Source organism: Mauremys mutica, chromosome 2 (genome assembly GCF_020497125.1).
Source record: "Mauremys mutica isolate MM-2020 ecotype Southern chromosome 2, ASM2049712v1, whole genome shotgun sequence".
Lineage (NCBI taxonomy): Eukaryota > Metazoa > Chordata > Testudines > Geoemydidae > Mauremys > Mauremys mutica.
The window spans coordinates 262,404,153-262,424,638 of NC_059073.1; the positions used below are offsets into that span (position 1 = coordinate 262,404,153).

At 43.9% G+C, this 20,486-nt stretch overlaps 1 protein-coding gene across 1 annotated transcript in view; it reads left to right on the top strand.

Annotated features, from left to right (window-relative positions):
* Positions 1-14,368: 14,368 nt before the first annotated feature.
* Positions 14,369-20,486, top strand: part of LOC123364801 (amyloid beta precursor protein binding family B member 1 interacting protein) — a 103,408-nt gene continuing 97,290 nt past the window's right edge. Inside the window, exon 1 of the mRNA XM_045007211.1 lies at positions 14,369-14,513. The gene's annotated coding sequence lies outside the window, so the exon portion shown is untranslated. The remainder of the gene's footprint in view (positions 14,514-20,486) is intronic.

Consider the following 20,486-nt stretch of genomic DNA (forward strand, 5'->3'; position numbering starts at 1 on the left):
TAAAGTTCTCAAGTAACAGCACAATCCTGGGAGAAGGTACAGGAACACACCGACCCACGTAAGATAAGGACAGGAGGACAGAATAATGAGTGGGGATGTTTTGTTCAAATCAGCAGGTACAAAGTGTAGAGTGGATAACTAATCATATCAGGAGTGTAATACATAACTTATTTTACTTCTCTTTTAATACATTGATACATAGGAGGAGCACCTTCGTCCGGGGGCAGCAGAAACTCCTGTTGCTAACTAAGCTGGTCCATTATCGCAGGCATACATGTGTTAGCATACTGAGCACCAAATTAAATTAATGGGCAGCAGGTTTAAAACAAATAAAAGGAAGTTGTTCTTCACACAGTGCAGAGTCAACCTGTGGAACTCCTTGCCTGAGGAGGTTGTGAAGGCTAGGACTATATCAGGGTTTAAAAGAGAACTAGATAAATTCATGGAGGTTAAGTCCATTAATGGCTATTAGCCAGGATGGGTAATGAATGGTGTATCTAGCCTCTGTTTGTCAGAGGGTGAAGATGGATGGCAGGATTACCTGTTACGTTCACTCCCTCTGGGGCACCTGGCATTGGCCACTGTCGGCAGACAGGATACTGGGCTGGATGGACCTTTGGTCTGACCCAGTACGGACAGTCTTATATTCTTATGTTATGTTCTTAGCATACCGAGAACCTTCACCACTGAACTGAGTCTTTCTGGGGAGTAGTGCAGAGGTCTGCTGAACCAGCTATCTGCACAGGGCTGACACAGCATAAGGAGAGAACACACATGCATGTCAACTGACAACAGTGCTTACTGCAGACTGCCGGCTGATATTGGTGGGTCTTCCATGGCTTGGCACTTGGGCCAAGTCACAGAGTCTGAATGAACCCCTGCTAGGTTAGTAAGGAGTCCAGTAAATGAACAGTGCCATTGCCTAGTTAGGGTCTTCAGTCCCAGCTCTGGGCTTTTTAAGTTCAGCCCTTTCTTCAGGCTCCCAAATAAGAACCATCCCTTTCTTGGTGTTTACACCACTTTACCTGTGGCCTATAGGGGAACCTGGAGCCCATTAATAATCTAGGCCTATCAGACATTTCAGCAAAGCACTACCCCCACAAAATCCTACCTCCCTACCTCAGCGTTGGTGTGGAGGGGGGGCGGTGATGTTGCAGTCCATATGTTTTATGGAAATATGCCTATGAGTGTAAATATAATGTAACTGGAATATGCTTTATGCAAAATGTCTCTTGTAAGGTATTATAAAGCTTATAATCTACTGTGTTCAACCTATTTGTATGAATGTATCATTCTTGTATCTGAAGCTAGAAATATTAAGTATTACTCTGAAGTCCTATTATAATTATGCAAAGTGTGGGCCATTAATAATGGCTTGGAATCTTGATGGCTCCCATTGCCTAGGACAATTGGTTGTAAATGGCTCTGTTTACTTGTAAACCTCCCTGTGTTTGTGAGAGTCAGGCTGGGAAGAATGGTGCCTTGGGGTCTCACAGGACATGTGACCATGTCACCTAGTACTGGAATCCATCTTAAACCTGGTGCTTTTCCATTTAGAAGGAGGGTGGAGACCCAGAGATACAAAAGATTCCCGCCTTGTGCCAAAGCTATAAGCAGTCAGTCATGAGAAAACCCCTAGTTACCACCTGAGCTGGAACAAACAAGAACTGTACCGGGGAAAGGATTGGGCCCAGACTAGGAAGGAGTCTAGTCTGTGAAAGAAGCTTATTGGAACTCTCTGAGGGCAAGATTGACCTGTACTCAGTTTCTTAAATATATTAAGGTTAGACTTGCGTGTTTTGTTTTGTTCTATTTTGCTTGGTAACTTACTTTGTTCTGCCTGTTATATACCTCTCTGGTCACTCAGTAACAGACTTAAAGGTGGCAATTTTGCAACAGAAAAACTTCAAAACAGATTCCAATGAGAAACTGCTGAACTTGAATTAATATGCAAACTAGATACCATCAATTTAGGGTTGAATAGAGACTGGGAATGGCTAAGCCATTACACACATTGAATCTATTTCCCCATGTTAAGTATCCTCACATCTTCTTGTCAAACTGTCTGTAATGGGTTATCTTGATTATCACTACAAAAGTTTTTTCTCTTAATTAATTAGTCTCAGAGTTGGTAGGGCAAATCCCACCTTTTCATGTTCTCTGTATGTGTATATATATCTCCTTACTATATGTTCCATTCTATGCATCCGATGAAGTGGGCTGTAGCCCATGAAAGCTTATGCTCAAATAAATTTGTTAGTCTCTAACTGTACTCCCATTATTTTGACATTGGGTTATTTTAGAAAATGTTAAGAGCAAATAAACTGGTTAGATTTTTAAAAAAAGTTTCTAATGTACAACAGTGTGTTGATTTTAAACATGCCTCTCAGTGTCCAGGAGCAGATGAACATTTAACAATCTTTAAATCAAACAATTTCTCATGTAAAAAAAGAAAAGCTGAATTATAAAGAATTGTTTTTGCCATATAACGATGGGGTAGCTCTAAAATAGCCATGCTAGAAAGGCTTAACATCTCCCTCTGACATAGCGCTGTCCAGACCGGCACTTTGCTGATGTAACTTATGTCGCTCAGAGGGATGGTGTTTTCACAGCCCTGAGTAACATAAGTTATGCCAATAAAAGTGCCAGTGTAGACATAGCCAACTTAGTAGTAGCATTTTGTCCAGTGAAGATCTCTTGTATTGTTTATCAGTTGGCCAGTGACTGAAGGAAACCCAGAAGTGATGCAGGTAGGAAGAACAGGAGGGGAACTGGGGAGTGACTCAGGAGGCTGTAATACTCTTCCAAGCTTCACCCAACAAGCTACAACCACACAGAACACCAGGATAAAATACCCTTCTCAGTAGGTTGCAAAGATGAACATATGCACATGCATGCTGTCTTAGCTCAGCTTCCCCTCAGTGAGGTTTAAATATAGCCATGGATTTTTTTTGGACATGACTTCCCCTCAGTAATATTCCGATAACCTGCTGAGCTGCATGGGCTTAGTTCCTCCTTGCCAGGGAAGGGGGGTGGGAAACCCATCACATAACCCAAGCAGTGCTCAATTTGTGCCAGGGCTGAGCCCCAGTACCTGTAGGCTTGGGGGTTCATAGCCCTAGCCCCTCTGGGTTTGCTGTGTCAGTTATGAAAGTAAAAAAAATTGCTTGAGCCTTGGCACCTCTCTCATTACAAATTAGACACTGCTCCCAGGCCCACCCACTTGTGGCTCCAAAATGAACTGTCACCCCAGAGTAGATTGTGTAGGTCTTCATAATGATACTTCCTCTTTCGTTCTGTCATGCTCTGATGAGCAGCAAAAACACTAATATTGACATTTTAAGTGCAATCGTTGGTATATGTGTTAGAACCCATTGAGGGGAATGAGGCAGCTGAGTCCATTCAGAGCTAATGTTTCATGCTCTCTACAAACTCAAGGATGATATCACTTCAACTGTGGCATACCTTCCACACACACACAAGCCTGTGAGAGTGCTGGGCACCAGCTCCTCTTGGAAGCCAGGGATGGGCAGGCACAAGTCCCTCCCCCCACCTAATGGGAGGTGCTACTAGACCTAGATCCCAAGGAATTTCAGGAGACAACTAATGAAAAATGTGAGGGTCATGGGATCAAAAGCAGGGAGACAGAGGGGGACACTGAGCAGAGAACCCCAGACAGCACCCACTGCTCCTCAAAAGGCATTGTGGGAGCCAGTGGATGCCCCCTAGAGGAACTCTGCCCAGACACATGATCTGAGAGAGGAGGGGAAATGCTCCCCATCCATTATCGTCCTCCTGGTACACTGGCTGGCCACGTTGGCCTGGGCCAGGAGGGGGTTGATAAGGAGGTCTCACGATTTCATGGAGTCACAGAGAGGGTGTGCAAATATCAGTAGGTGCAGGGAGAAGTGCAGCCAGAACCTAAGGAGAAGGTTCTGGAGGAGCCAGAAAATAGGCTGCAACCAACTGCACTCAATGTAAATATGTGCCAGGGTCTCCGTCACACCACAAAAGGGAGACATGTCAGGGAAGGGGGGTGAACCGTCCCACGTACGTGCCTGTCCTCACGGCTCCATGAAGCAGCTGCCAACTGATATCTCTGGTGGGCCGTGGGACCAGGGTGAAATACAAACTGGCCCCACAGGGCTGCTCACCCTCCATAGGCAGTAGAAGGTTCTGCCACTTGGTGTCAGGGTGGGACACAAGGGTGAAGAATTGAAAGGTATGGAGCACAAGCGGGTACAGCTATTTCCTAGGTACGGCTCAGAAATGAACTGGCTGCAGGTCATGCAGCCAGCTTGGGTTGTGTCGAGGGGGCAGCCAGTGAGCACCCTCCTGCAGGACCTGCTCAAGGAAAGCCTGAGAGGTGGGTGGTAAGGCTTCCCTCACCTCCTGGAGTACCCACCAGGACCCACCCTGTCCCCCGCAGTTGTAGTCCAGGAGGTCTGTGGTGTTAGAGAGCTTATTCCTTCACTCTACCACTTCCCTGGTCCTTCTCGCATGAACAGAGAGCAACAATACCCAAAGTCTGAAGGTGCAAACAATTTGATGTTTATTGGGGTGAACTTTCAGCAAGCTTAAATCCAAGTTCCTTTCTCCTTATTTTTGAATCCCAACTTACTTCCTGTTTGCCCCCAATTTATATAGTAATATTTTTAGCTATACCTTAACCAATCATTCTACTAAAATTTACCTAACCAATCCTAACATATTGTAACATGATTAGCTAACCAATTATATCCCACCACCTTAATTAGTTTACACCCAGCAAAATTAATTATACAGCAGACAGAAGCAATTACAGAACCAGACAGAGACCATGCAAATAAACATCCAAAACAATACAGAAGTGAGGATTTTACAACTACATCTATATAGACATAAGGGTTCTCCAGCTGTGTCTATTGATAAGTGAGTTCTTACCAGACAGAAAACTGTCAAACTAAATTTCCTTTTACATGTTCTAGGCTCTTCCCTTTCTCTGGATGTGATAGATCGGATCATCTTCCTAACAGCCCCAGATTGCCTTATTTCAATGCGACTAAACAGGGCCTCAGTCTGTCACAGTGAGAGAAGGCCCTTACACAGATAGAATCAAAATCATTGTCTTTCTTTTATACCTCTATAACTAGCTAAGTGATAAGAATACACAGGCCAGACAGGCTTGAATATCTATATCCTAACACTCCACCCCTTTTTTTTTCTTTTTTCTTTTTGGATCCTTCTGCCCAGGTATTCCAGGAAAAGCATAGGACATATGGCAACACATTTCCTGATAGGGCCAGGCATCAAGGTGGAAGGTGTCGATGCTCCATCTGTCCCACTGCCCCTTGTGTAGTACCGTGCCCTGCACCTTCTCTCGTACAGACATACCACACCTATTCCAATTAGTGTTCCAGACTTCCCATCATAGTGGGCCCAAAAAGGTTGGGTCCAGGTTGTCCAGTGCACTGAGGGGAAGGGCTTACTACATTACATATAGCTTATAATTAGTGGCTGTTTGCTAGGGGGTGGTGCCCCCCTTAATCGTTTCCATATACAACGTAACACAAATACAGTTAACAATACACCAGCTGCTATGATAATCCACAGCAACACTGAAAGCAGGGCCGCCCAGAGGATTCCGGGGGCCTGGGGTCTTCAGCGGTGGGGGGCCCCTGATTCAGCAGTAATTCAGCGGCGGGGGGTCCTTCCGCTCCGGGACCCGCCACTGAAGTGCCACGAAGACCCGCGGCGGGGGCTCCCCGTCGCCAAATTACCACCGAAGCGGGACCCGCCGCCAAAGTGCATCCGGGTCTTTGGTGGTAATTCGGCAGCGGGTCCCGGAACGGAAGGGCCCCCCGACGCCGAATTACTGCCGAAGACCCGGCTGCACTTCGGCGGCGGGTCCCGCTTCAGCAGTAATTCAACGGCGGGGGGTCCGTCCGCCCCGGAGCGGAAGGACCCCCCGCTGGCGAAGACCAGGAGCAGAAGAAGCTCTGGGGGCCTGGACCCCGTGAGAGTTTTCCGGGGCCCCCAGAGCAAGTGAAGGACCCCACTCCAGGGGCCCCAAAAAACTCTCGTGGGGGCCCCTGCGGGGCCCGGGGCAAATTGCCCCACTTGCCCCGCCCTCTGGGCGGCCCTGACTGAGAGTCCTGACCACTGCAGTATGTTCCAACATTCTGGCCACCACCAAAAACACTGCTTCTCCTTCTTTGATAGGGTTAAAATTTTGTCACCGCCATCCTGTAGCGTGTATTGTAAGTGTGTCCAACTGTTGTTTCAAGTGCTTGGGGCAGGGTCTATGTTCCATTGTGGAATCTTTTGGCAGCATAAAGGGACCATTTAGCTAAAACGAGCCATTGGGGAATATTGCCAATATAAGAGGTTTTCTGGGTGGGAAAATATTTGTAAAGACTATTTTTGCACCTGTCCACCTGCCCTAGTATCTACTGCTTGAGCTTTGGAGAAATAAGTGATTAGGCAATATCTCCACTTCTCACTTCCGCAGGTTGGACCAAAAAAAAAAAAAAAAAAAAAAAAGAGCTCATACCCTCACTTCCTTCTAACACAAGGCAGGACTGCATTGTGCAATATTTAGCAAAGATGTGAATATAAACAAACTGAATCCTACTCAGTGGTATGCAGCCACATCATACTATATTTAGACTGTATTAGCATGCTGCAGTTTTAGCCAGTACATTATAGTACAAAAATATATAGTATTTGGACCCTAACATAATGGGCCAGATTCTCCAGCCACTGGAGGATTCCCCTTGGGTAGGGTGGCTCTTCACTGTGTACCCACCCAACACTCTCAGTTGCTGGCATAAAAGGAATAGCTATATCCAGGGAAAAGGGGATGGTGCACCATGGTGATCTTTGACTGCCATATTGGTTCTTTGGGGCCATTTGCAACTGACGCTCTTTTAAGCAATCTTTGGGCTGTTTTGGTTTATGCCTGCAATGGAGCCCAGATGACCCAGGCTCAGAGAAGCATAAAGGTGGCTTATGATCCCTTTGCAGATCCTGTTCTCAGCTGCGTTAAAATGATCCTGGGCTGCAGCTGAGGATCTGGGTCAATGGACTAATACACACATGGAAGAAGATAGTTAAATGTATGCTGCATGCAAGTGAAACAGTTAGACTATCACTCTAAATACCTCTGTAAGTACGATCTGATAAAAAAAAAAGAAAAAAAAAGAGTGAACATTACAAAAACAGCTAAGTCCAAAAAAGAAAATTGCAGCTGTATGAAGAGGAGACAAGACACCAATCCTGCTAGAGCTCCCATTGGTGGGTTTTGCATCCTAAATGAGGGGACAGGTTAGCCACCAAACTGAGCCCTTGTAGACTAACATATTGATATGGATTTCATTTGTCACTAACTTCATTGTCAAATATACCCTGTGGTAGCACGGGGAAGTATGCATTTGCCTGTGGTACCTATACTAATTATATCGGGGGGGGGGGGGGGGCTGGGCATATTTGGTCCACATGTTCAGTTAATTTCATGGTAATTCCCATTGAACACTGAAGAAAAAGAGGTATCCTATGGGAGATGGTCACTAGTGAAAGGCATGATCACTAGAAGAAGGCAGATAGAGACTATACTGCAGGGAACAGTCACATGCTAAATGACCTGGCTGGTCTTCTCCATCTTTAATTTCTTTTATTCTATGAGCTAATTCTCAGGCTGTACCCAGAGATGGAAAGGAACTTAAAGATAAATTCAAATGTTTTGGGATGTTTAGTATCTAGTACTGTGATAAACTTCCCTTCCACAACATAAACCGCAGAACCAAGACTGAGGAGTTTGTAGGGTTTCTGCAGAACTATCCATGTTCTATTCTTCCCTATTTGCCCTGCACTAGAGCTGGTTAAGAGAGAGGGGGAGGGAGCAGTAAAATGGCCTTTTTAAAAGTGAAAAACCATTGACAAAGTTACACCCAAAAAAAAGGAAGTTTTTCTGCAAATTTTTAGCAAAATTTATCAAATCGTGCACCAGCTCTGCACTGATGGCTAAATTCACCCCTATGGAGAGGGCAAAGGCAAGGTCTAACTACTATTTGAACCTCAAATTAGGATTTAGATGGAAATTAAATGGTGTATGGGCCTTGGGTTGACTCTCAGATAGGTTTAGAACCTGCTCTTCTATGCTCTAGTTCTTTTTTTTAGAAATTTTTTTAAGAGATTTATATTTTGAATATAACGTTAGGGACCCAGAGGCCTCTGCATATGGGCTCTCTTATAAAGAGCTAATTATTTGTTATTACCTGTAAAGAAAGAATTAAGTTCCAAAATCTGTCAACATTAGCTACCACAAGACTTCTTTTTAGACCTTTCAAGAAAGTGTACCATAGAAAATACTTCCTCCTCAATGCAGCGCTTCATTCTTCTGTGCTTCTTTTGCACAGGATCATGTCCTACAATAAGGCAAGGATTTGATTGTTCTGCTTTAAGGCAAGAAAACTTTAGAAGCCAGAGTTATCCAGTGGATCAAACCTTGATCTCCAAAAACAGGATTTGCAGTTTTAAGAGCCCTAAATTGTCTGTAAGACAGGAATAGCGTTTTTCAGTACCCTTGGTTTTCAGCCTCTTCATACTTTTGACATATGAAGATCTTTGATGCATTAGTTATTAGCCTCTGAACTGCATGCGTGTTTTATTTTGTATTGATATCTTGTCTTAGAAGAGAAAAAAATCTATAGCAAACCAAGAGAAGGAAAATTTATTCCTATCTCTGCTGTCACTTTCTAATAAATGCTGGGCCTGAGCAAAACTGCCAAATGAATTTATCATTATCTTAGTTTTATATTTTTTCCATGGCACAATAAGATTACAAAGAAACTAAAGAGTTTTGCTAAAGTAATTCCTTTTTTGCAGATATCAGATTGCCTGCAAATTGTCACCTGGAAATCTCTACACTCTTTTCAACCCTGTCACCTAGCATGATGCCAACAGTGATACAAAGTCTTCTAGAGTATTTGATTAATTAAAAGCACAGCGTCAAAGTGCAATGTCAGTCACTTTGGTACTATGAATGCTATAAACACACTTTCAAGGTCTTCGTCAGCAACAGAACAACATCCATTTCAGGATGTCCTGATAAAAATATCAGTGAAAGTGAAATGCTATACTACAGTTGAGGAAAAATCCATACCCCTAACCAGCATAGGTAAACCAACCTAATCCCAGCATGGACAGTGCGAGGCGGATGGAAAAATTCTATACTGTGCAGCTGTGCCACTGTAGCAGTTCAAGTGTAGACAAGCCCTACCACACCTTTCAAGAAAAGCCATGAGAAATTAAGTCAGATTTAGTGAGGGACCAGGAATTGTTGCTATCAGTAGATAGAATGTATCACTATGATAAGGCAATGTGCCTTTTCATACTCCTCCTTACTCCACACCTCTTACAAAGCCTTTTATTTTGCAAGGTGAAAAACTAAAAGAACAATTGTGTGTTTTACAGCATGTGTGTGACTAAAGATTTAATTTATGTTTAGGTAATATTAAAACAGTGAATGCTGTCAATTCACACACACAGCCTCTCCATTGACTTCTGTGGGCTTTGGATCAGGTCCTACAAGCTGATCCTTCCTGGGGGAAGCTAAATTCCCACTCAGTGTAATGGGAGTTCTACCTGTGTCAGAGTTTAGCATGTGACCAGACTAAGGATTGGTCTCAGTGTCACATTATTAAGGGATGAAGAGATGGAAATGCAGAATGATGGAGCAAACAGATGGTAAAATTCATTATATATAAATAGGAAAGTTATGTTTATATTAAATCCCCCCCCCCATGTTTTGCTGATAAAAGGGTTTCCTCTCAGCTGCAAATGTTATTGTTTAAATCAAAATCTTCTGTTTTAGTGAAATATGCATTACAAAGAAATGCAACCAGTAGAGACTGTAGAGTTTTGATAAGGCTACCAGAGCTGAATAATGACAGCATTACAGCAGTGAATAGCTATCCATTGATCCACTCTCCAATGAGAAGAAAAGGAAAAGAACAATTTGTAACTGCATAAATAAAAATCTTGAGTCACACAAATGCCAGACAATTTGTATTTTTTCCCTTACAAAATTAATGGCTTTCAGAGAACAGCAGATACACGGAGGGCTGGGGGTTCAGGAGTGGGATGGATCCTCTGAACGTTCATTTTAGAGGAGAAAGGAGAAAACCAATTAAGGAAGGTTATACATCTCCACCTGCTCTTGTCAGTAACTTCTCCTCTTGCATTCATTAGGACACACATCATCCATCATTTACATATCTTCCCTTTCACTTCCCTAATTATTGGAGGGGTAGCTGTGTTAGTCTGTATCCACAAAAACAACGAGGAGTCCAGTGGCACCTTAAAGACTAACAGATTTATTTGGGCATAAGCTTTCTGAAGAAGTGGGTTTTTAAAGGTGCCACTTCCCTAATTCCATTTCTTCTTTCCTTAGTCCCACCCATCCCACTAGAATATAACACTTGCATCACAAGTGACCAAAAAAGACCCATCTAACTCTAGATCATTTGCAATTTCTAAGAAATCACATTTTCTTCTAAGGATGAGCCCCACTAATCTATTCTCACATGCCCACAAAGAGCGATGCCTACTCTTCCACCCTCAGGTTACAATGCACAGAGAAAGTTCATTAATGTGATCTACTTGTTTCCTTGGTTGTGTTTTATCTTAACTGAATAGAGCAGGAATAGACACACAATAAATACTTAAGAATATTAGAGAGGCATCTACACTAGCAAAAAAGGTTCTCTATCCTAGCAAAATTAGTATTTTTATTTCAGCAACTGCCAGCAGCAGTGTAGATGCCCCAAGTGATAAGCCATTAGCATGAATACAGCAGGTGTTTTAACCACAGTCCCATTTAAACAGTTTTTTTTAAAATGAAAAACGTAACACCCCTTCCTGATTAAATATGGGTTTTCCAGAAAATTGAAGTGTTTCAAAAGTAATTGTTGATTTCAATTAAGTTTTCAAAATTTTCAATGGAAATTTTTGAAACAAAATGGTTAATTTTGAATCAGTATTTGGAAATGCTTTCTGTCCCTGCACCACAATCATTCCAGCTCTGGGAGGAACAATTGCAGAGAAAGTCTTGCTCAGCCTCTGTAGTCATGGGATGGAGCATGCTCAGTACAGATGTAAGCTTTGGTGACTTAAACAGCTAAACTCAAAGAAATTCCCCCTGAGCATGTGCAAACAGATTTTTCAAAGTATTATAACTTGGCCAAATTTGGATGGATTTTCAGAGAGATGGCAAAAGACATTTCTGACACTATGGCAACCCCTACCAAATTTTAAGCCTTTGTTCTAAAGCATGAAGGTGCTAGAGTTTCCGTTAAGCAGTTGTAAGAATTTTTTTTTTTAACATGAAGGAATAATATTATTCCTTCATCTCATTCTCAGAAATGGCTGAATTTTTTTAAGCTTAAGTGAGTGTGTGCACATGTGCACACACGCATGCATACACACAAATAAATTTTGGGCAGATATCTAGCATGGAAAATTTGTGAGTTTGGCAAAGTTATAAGCAACTGAAAACTTGGTTCTCTAAGGAAGTGTGTCAAGCAGTCTTAATTTTCAGCATTGCTACCTGCAACATCATTCATTGTCACCGGGTCCACTCACTACTGAGGGCACCTCCTCCTGGCTACTCAGGGGATTGGCTCCCTTCAGGGGATGCATCCTCTTCTGGCAATTTCTCCACCTGCCTCTGCACCTCCAGGAGAGCCTTCACAATCTGGTCTTCCAACCAGGTCACTATGTATGTTTCCCCCTTCCAGGGGTATCACAGTCATCAAGCACAAACTGTACCTGGAAGTCCACTCTCCACAGACCGATATATACCACTCCTTCCCCCTGGAGGCTGATAGGGGAATCTAGACCCACTCTCTGCTCCAGATTCCAGCTCAGGGGCCCTCTCATAAGTCTGCCCTATCTCATACTTTGCTACTTTTCCCCTGAGCCTTTCTGGCTCTCCCTGAGTTTGCCAGCTCAAACTCCCAGGAAGGAACTTTACTTGCTTTTGTAACCCCAAACACATCTCCCATTTCCTAGGAAGGGCATAACTGTAAACTACTTCCCTTTCTCTCTCTCTCTCAGCTTCTGGGCTTTATAGGGGCTCCACCTCTTCCCACCCAGTTAAGTCTCATCTAATTAATCCCTGCTCCCTTTCTTCTCTTCCAGGTGCAGCCTGGGGACCCAGCTAGCACTTTAATCCCTCCAGGGCATGTGAGGGGTGGACACCCCCATCACATTCATTATAATTAAATGTTTTAGCACTTCAGCTATTATTGAAATTACAATAAAACTGTAAACCACAAGCACTTTGGGACTCTAGCTAGCTTTCAGTCTAATAGTTATAATATCTTGTCAATGCAACAGGTACTCTCTTTCAACCACTTATGGTCTATTAAAACTAAAAAGGTCAAAACATCAAGTCAGAAACAGCCATGCTGAATTTTCTAATTTATATTCCCTTTTCTGACAGATGATAACCCTAAAGATGGGTTGGCATTTTGTTTTCTCAAACACTTCTTTTTATGAAGTTTAAACACACTGCAACATTGTTTCCATTCAGTGAACAAATTAAGGTACTTTTTAGGATAGCAATTTGCAATGCACCAAATCCACCAAAAATGATTGACGTGGCTGTAACTAGATGTTTCTTTCTAAAGAAGATGTTTTTTAAATGGGCACCTCCAACTTGGGGGAAAAAAATCACATTTCTCTCTGAAAATTGTAGATCTACTATAGTTACATGTAACACTTCGGATTATTGTAACAAAAAGAAAAGAAAGAAAGAGAATTTTCTCTATTCCCCCAGTTTATTATGTGCATTTGACAGCACTTTGTACCCTCAGTTTATGGTTTTAGGCCCTGGTCCTGCAAATGCTTAGGTGTGTGAGTAATTTGACTCATGTAACCAGGCCCATTGACTTCAATGGGACATGGTTTTTTGATTAAAATTAGGTATAAATGTTTGCAGGATTGAGGAAGTGAAACAGAAAAAGCTACAGTACAGGGGAGGAGGCATTCTAGGGGGCTACATGTGAAACCAGAGAGGATCAAACAGTAGAGGCAAAGGAGGGGAAGAAAGATGGGTCACAGGGTGAAGTATTCAGTTTAGGGGAGAGAAAATGGGGAAGAAACCAGTGCAGTGAAGGCTTTCCCCCACATGGTGGTTAGTGTGGCAGTGTTGTGTATGGGAGTGCAACTCCCCTCCCAGCCTGGTCCCTATCCACCCCCAGCCTAGGAAGAGCTTGCAGCTGATGCTTTGTTTGCTGGCATTTCCATCCCGTGCACATTCACTTGAGAGAGCGAGGGTGCCCAGCCCCAGCATGCCGGAGCGGGAGGCTCTCGAGCTCTCACTCTCTTGGGTACTTTACAATTGCGGTCAGTGGCAGATGTGTGTGACCAGCAGGAAATCTCAGTAAGCAAAGAGCCAACAAGGGGAACATCTCTGCATGGGTGCCTCACACACAGCAAGCAGAGATGGGGCAGCAAGGGTGCAACAAGCCCCTGCAAGAATGAAAGTGCCCCTACCTCCCACCCCAAGGGCCACAGGCAGCAGACAGGCCCCTACCACTGGGGCAGTGGGAGGGTGAGGAGGGAGTGGCCTCTCTCTGGGGGCTATAGGTGCAGATTGCAGGCTCTGTAGGGGGTCCCTCTCCCCCAGGATCTGCATTGCTTGCAGAGAGGCTCCTGAAAGGTCTCTGTTTCCAGTATTTGGGGTGTGGGGTAGGGGGCCTCTCTTCACCCAGAATTGGGTGGGGTGGCTTGGTAAGGAGTGGAAGGAGGATCTGGAGCAGTGAGTAGGGCAGTCCCCAGGACTTAATTTGTGCTAGGGCTTGCCAGGGTTGAGCCCCGGCACCTCTAGGCTTGGCAATTCATAGCCCCTGCTCCTCTGGCTTGCCACATCAGTTATGAAAGTAAAAAAAATTGCTTGAGCCCTAGCACCTAACTGCTTCAGCCCCAGCACCTCTTTCATTACAAATTAATCACTGGTAGTCGGGGGCCTGGGAGTTCCTTGCAGTGCCTAGGTATTTCCCCTCCACAGGATTTGGGGAGTCCGGGAATGGGTGGAGCAGATTTTGGGGGAATCTTTGCAGGGAGCCTAGGAATGGGGGAATCTGGCTTTCCTCAAGAGGAGGGTGTGGGGCAGTGGCAGGAAACTCTTCTCCCAGCATCTGGGGAGCTTGTGTGAAATGGCTGGGAAGGGGCCCGTGCCCCAGGGTGCGGGGCCTGGCTGTGCCTGGGCTGGGTCCCTCTCCCCAGGATACCTGGGTGGGGGGGTGCTGAACGTGACACGAGTCACCCACTGAGCGCAGCTGATAGGCCAACAGCACTTCCTCACAGCGAGGAGAGCAGCGTGCCTGGGGTGGGGGCCGGCGAGAGGTGAATGAACGCAGCTGGGGGCCGGTTGCGCGATCCCAGCCCGCTCGCTGCTCCTCGCACCCGCTGCCAGACGCGCCTGCTCCAGCCCGGCCGGACCGGCCAGCCGGGGAAACTCCAGCAAGGTAGGAGCGGAGCGGGCCGCCCCCCTTGCGGGCGGGAAGGGTGACTCTGACCTGAGGCTCCCTGGGGAGAGGGGCGCAGAGCCACCCGGCGCAGGAGAAGGGCTCTGGGCTCTGCCCCCTGCAGGTGGCCCAGCGGGCGGGGAGGGAGCGCGCAGCCAGGGACAGCCCGCGCCCCGCCACCTGCCCGCCGCTCGGGGGGAAGGTCTAGGGCGCGCTCCTCTCCGCGGGCTCTTTCGCCATCTCTGCCAAGCTTCCTGCCGCGGAAGTTGCAGCAAGAGCATCAGTTCCAGCAGCTCCGTTTCGACAGGCGGGCGCCAGGGGAGGAGAGTCATGCCCGGGCCCAGGGGAGAAACAGACCAAGCCTTGGCACTAGCTGGCCAAGTGTTTAGCCAGGGAGGAACGAGGAGAGCCCCATGCCCCTGCCCTCATTCTCTGCCATGGGAATGACCCCTGTGGGATGGAGGAGAATAATGCTGCTTGCCCCCCCTCCCCTTTTATACAGAGTTTTTGAGATCCCCTGATCAAAAGGTGCTATCAGCATAAAGCTTCATGTATGGGCCCAGGCCCCATTGTGGTTTCCGGGCACTGTTGCAATATAAACGTTAAACAACAAGTGGGACCAGCCCTGTACCCGTTACCTACCAAAGTAGGCCTTACTTGACAAGTGATCTCAATAAAGTCAAGGGGGCTACTGTGTGAATAAAGGCTTCTTTGGTGAATAAGGGTTGGGGTGGGATCATTACTGCAAATGGTTCTGTGGTTTCCTGTGGAAATTCCTCATTGTGGGGAACTTATTTTAAATTTTCCTCCTGTTATAAATGGGAATCAGACAGATGACTATGATCCTAAAATTGCATATTAGGTGATTAAAACTGAGATACATAATATGGTATACCTGGTGTTATAAAAGAAATGCATAGTGGTTAGGGTGAACACTTTGCACTGAACACATCAACTGGACAGAACTGAGTATAGTGCACCAAAGAAGAAAAACAATCTTATTTTAAATACAAGCTGAGGAAAAGACTCTTAAAAATCATTGTTAGTATTAGCTGGATTTGAGAATAAACTCTTCTTTTTTTCTGGAATGAGTTAATTACTTGTGGCATTCAGTACCCAGTAAGGGCCTTTATTAATTCAAGATTGTATTGTGTTCAGGATATCTAAAAAGTTTGGTATCTCTATCTTCAGGGCAGGGAGTAGGTCTTTATCTGTGCTTGCAAAACATGAGGCAATCTAAGTAAATGGTAATGAATATGGGTTAAGAGAATTCACAGAACTACAATAATGATTCTTCTTTTACTTCTCTGGAAAAACATTTAGGGCCAAGTTCTCCTCACCTTACTCATGCAATGTAGTTATACTTAAGACCATATAATAGAGTAAGGCAAGCAGATTTGACCTGGATAAAAGTAATTTATTAGCGTAATAGTAATATCAGTTTTCATTTGATTATAGGAACTCTGTTTTTGTAGTTAAAGGTGCTGTTCTTCTCTGCAAATTAATTTCCATTAGTGTTTGTTAAGCATGCTTCAAGGAGAGTTCTCTCTCTGTGGGCTAGATTCTGTAGATCCTATTGAGGAAATAGTAGCATTAAATGTAGTCAAGCATTTAACTCGGGACATTACTTTTAGAAAGAAGGCTGAACCATGAAAGTGCATTTTCATGGTTTGTTTAATTCTGAACCCAAAAATGAACTTGGATGTGTAATCCCAAATGACTTCATTTTTAGATCAGGTATTTATCTCTTGGTTTTGGTTCCTTCTGCATTTCCCCCAAATCCTTGGTTTTGGTTAAGATGTTCACTTTTAACAAATACCAGTTTCATGTATAAATCCATTAATGTCAGAGTTAATGATGTTTCACACCTCATTGTTTCAGTATTATAGCATCTTTACAATAAGGTTCTGTTTTAGTAGAATGATATTGATGCTTTCACTATTTGATGATATTGATGCAGTCACTATTTGTTTCAATCTAATTTTTGTCCCCAGTGTTATAGCTGTAAAATATATGCCATCATCTTAATGAAGTGCTAAATTAAGAATGTCTTTTTTGATTAAGTATTGTATTTATTTTTTATTTATTGGCTATGCAAAGTTGTGTCCTGTTACAGCAAAAATTGTAGTTTAATCTTTGGGACAGGGACCATATTTTTGTTCTGGTTTGTACAGCACCTAGCACCATGGGGTCCTGATCCATGAATAGGCTTCTAGGCACAAATAATAAGCCAAACCTAACATGGCCTAAATAGGTGCAAGTGCTATTGTTTACTGTGGGGATCGGATTCGACCCTGGCATAAGTGGGCACAATTAATTGAAGTCAATGGGAATTGAACCCTTTTATCCCAGGGCTGAACATGCTCTGTAGAATTTTATATATGAATATCATTGCATTACAGTTATGTAAAATGTAAGGCAGCACATAATTTCCATTAAGCCACTGTAATTGTCATGTACCCTGATTAACAACACCTTTCTGTTGTGAAGAAAAGATACTTCCTTTGTTTTTAGCAGCAAGCTCATGACTTCACATTTCTGCTTTTTGTTTCATTTCTTTTAATTGAAATGGCTCTTGATATCCTGTAAGGTGCATTTTAGAATTTAGTAGAATTCTCTTAAATTCACACCAGTGGCTGGAAGACCTGGCGTGAAGGACTGAATTTTGTTAGCTGAGAAGAAAAACTAAGAACATCACATCACAACATATACTTTTAAAGTGATTTGTCAATTGTTGTTTAGTTTTTGAATTAGTGATAATGCTGCATGGTATTCTTGTAGAATATTACTACACCATATACTGGTCAATGTAACCAAGGGTTATTCCACCCTCACATCAGTTTTGTGCTGGTTCAGTTCCACTGAATTCAGGGGAGATATTCCTGGTTCATGCCATTTAGGCACAGATGTTTGTTTTCAGTGTAATGAAAGCTTGGTAATATGAGACTCCACTGTGGAGACTTCACACAGAGATCTGCACAAAGATCAAGGATAAAATATAACCCTCAGCCTGCAAAAATATTGTTATAATCTGAAAGCCCGGAAGAAACACTACTCTTTAAAAATTCTCAGATTTTTCCATGAACATTCACTCTTTTTCCCCTACACGTTTAATTAAAAACACTATTTCCCCCAATGGGGGTGTTCAATACATTAGAACACACATTTTGTGTAAGTGTCACATCAATATGTATTTTTCCATCTGCAATATCTAGATAGGTCAAATGGAGATAATCAGTTATGCATCTTACTTTGTTGATTACCTGAAACCTCCCACAGACAGTCATAGTCCATACTGCAGAGTTAAACAACCCAGTTTGTTTTAGATTTTGAGAAGATTTCTATCTAGAGCAGGGGTAGGCAACCTATGGCACAGGTGCCGAAGGTGGCACACAAGCTGATTTTCAGTGGCACTCACACCGCCTGGGTCCTGGCCACCGGTCCGGGGGGCTCTGCATTTTAATTTAATTTTAAATGAAGCTTCTAAACATTTTAAAAGCCTTATTTACTTTACATACAACAATAGTTTAGTTATATATTATAGACTTCTAGAAAGACCTTCTAAAAACATTAAAATGTATTACTGGCACACGAAACCTTAAATCAGAATGATTAATTGAAGATTCGGCACACCACCTCTGAAAGGTTGCTGATCCCTGATCTAGACTAAGTTTGTATGGCTGGAAAATGTGTAGTGGGGGTATTGTTTCTTTTCTTTAAACACTCCCTGTGAATGCTGCAATAGTATCAAGCTGTTCTGGTGGCTGGAATCAAACAACTGGCAGGAACCTTAAAGACTGAATTGAGTAGTTTGTGTTTTAAGTCTTGCTGCAAATTGTTGATAGGAATCCTGATCACTTAGTGCACAGCATCCTCAAGCAAGTGCTGATGCCTTTTGAAGTCAAGGCTACCTCTGTTCATTATGTAAACAAATTTTGTTTGCATTTCATTTTTAACACTTTACTGCGCTACCTGCAATTTAACTATGTGTCAGGCCTTGAGCAGCGTCTACAAACTGTCTTCCTGATGTGTCAGCTACATGCATTCTTCCATGTCCCAATGGAACATTTAAAACGGGAAAAGGCTAAATTCTGCTCTAAGAATATGATTTAGCCAGAACATCTCTCTGGGAATTAGTTGCTTTAGTTTTACCAACATTTTCCAAAGACTTAGGTTTGGGGTGTTCATTTTTAAGTTTGTAAGGGTAACCTCAGCTGACAGAGTGGAGAATGTAGAGCTTTTGTCTAAACTTTGTTTTCTTTAATACTACGTTTCTTTAGCTCTTTATTTTTTCTGTGGTAAAACCTATTCAAGGGGGCAAAAGATGGCAACTCAGTGCCTTCTTAGAAGCAGGCAAAGAACCTGCAGTTGTTATGAGCAGAGCAGTTCAGAGTCACCCTGATTCTTCCTCCAGTGGCAAACAATAGACACACTGTGAGGAGCAGGCTATTGCTTAACTAATTCAAAACTTGGTGGTGTTTATTTGCACAGACACACTAAAAGTAAACTTTTCTACACAACCTAGCTGTTCAGCCTGGTGGCTAGATAAGACACTAGTGACTCTCCCTTGTCTATTGTCATGTGCAGTCACCTGGTGCCAGGACCATATCTTTGTATGTAAATGAGGCACGGAAGAATTCTGCATTGTGGCCTCTGGCCGCTTCTTTATCCAGAAGTATAGTTTGTGGAGGCTACCTGTCCTAACATTCAGTACTACATCTTAAGGCAAGGTAATACTACAGGTATACTATAGATGTGGGTGTGTGGCAGGGTGACAACTCACTTGCATATGCCTCCTGGGTATTAGCTCTTCCAGCCCCGAGCACCCTCCGCAGGCCAGTGTCTCGCCTGCCGCTGGCCACAGTGTTCCTCCTGGACCCCCATGCCCTTTTATGTTGGGGTTCTGCCCCCAGCAGTAACCCACAATCTGGATCTCCCCACCCAAGGGAACCACCAATCCTCTACCCCCACCTTGCCTCAGTGGCTACTGCCAATCATGCTTACTGGGCCAGACTGCAGTCTGTAAACCACTCATCAGCAGGAGGGTTAGGACCTGCTGCCTTTGCCTATCTCTGGGCTGCCCCACTGCAGCCCCAGTACCCTTTTTAGCAAGGCCTGCAGCCTGGGGTTTTTCTTGGCTGGAGCTCCCCAGCTCCCTCTGCCCTTCCTCCACCTCAGGTACCCTTCTCAGCTCCCAGGCAGCCAGGTCCTTCTTTCCCAAGAAACTAGAAAGTGGGTGTGTTGTCTCTGGCCCACAGCCCTTTTATAAGGGCCAGTTAGGCTCTGATTGAGCTGGCCACAGCTGTGGTCAGCTACTCACTCAGCTTCCCCAGCTGTTCTTTTACTGCTTTTAACCCCTTCAGGGTGGCTGAAATCCACTCCATTTAATGCAGGTTACCTGCAGCCATCAAACTCCTGTTAGGTTGTAACTCACTCCCTCCCAATGGCCCATAGTTTGGCCTCCCAGTGCTAAGAGCCCTTCTAAGTACAGGTTTCAGAGTGGTAGCTGTGTTAGTTTGTATCAGCAAAAAGAACAGGAGTACTTGTGGCACCTTAGAGACTAACAAATTTATCTGAGCCATAAGCTTTCGTGGGCTAAAACCCACTTCATCAGATGCATGCAGTGGAAAATACAGGAGGAAGATATATATACACAGAAGACATGAAAAAATGGGTGTTGCCATACTAACTATGAGAGTAATCAGTTAAGGTGGGCTATTATCAGCAGGAGGAAAAAAACCTAAGTACAATTACTGCTTCAGTCTTCTATAAAAAATGTGATTCCTCATCCCATTCAGAAGAAAAGTCTGCATTTCAGGCTAGACACTTTGTTTGCCAGATTGATTCTCAATGAAGAGAAACCATGTTATTTGTGCAATTGAGGCGGCTTCCTGCAGGGAAAGTGATGAGAGCAATAATTAACTGCTGATCTAAAATACCACTAATTTGGGGGGAGATCCATCTACCAATGTG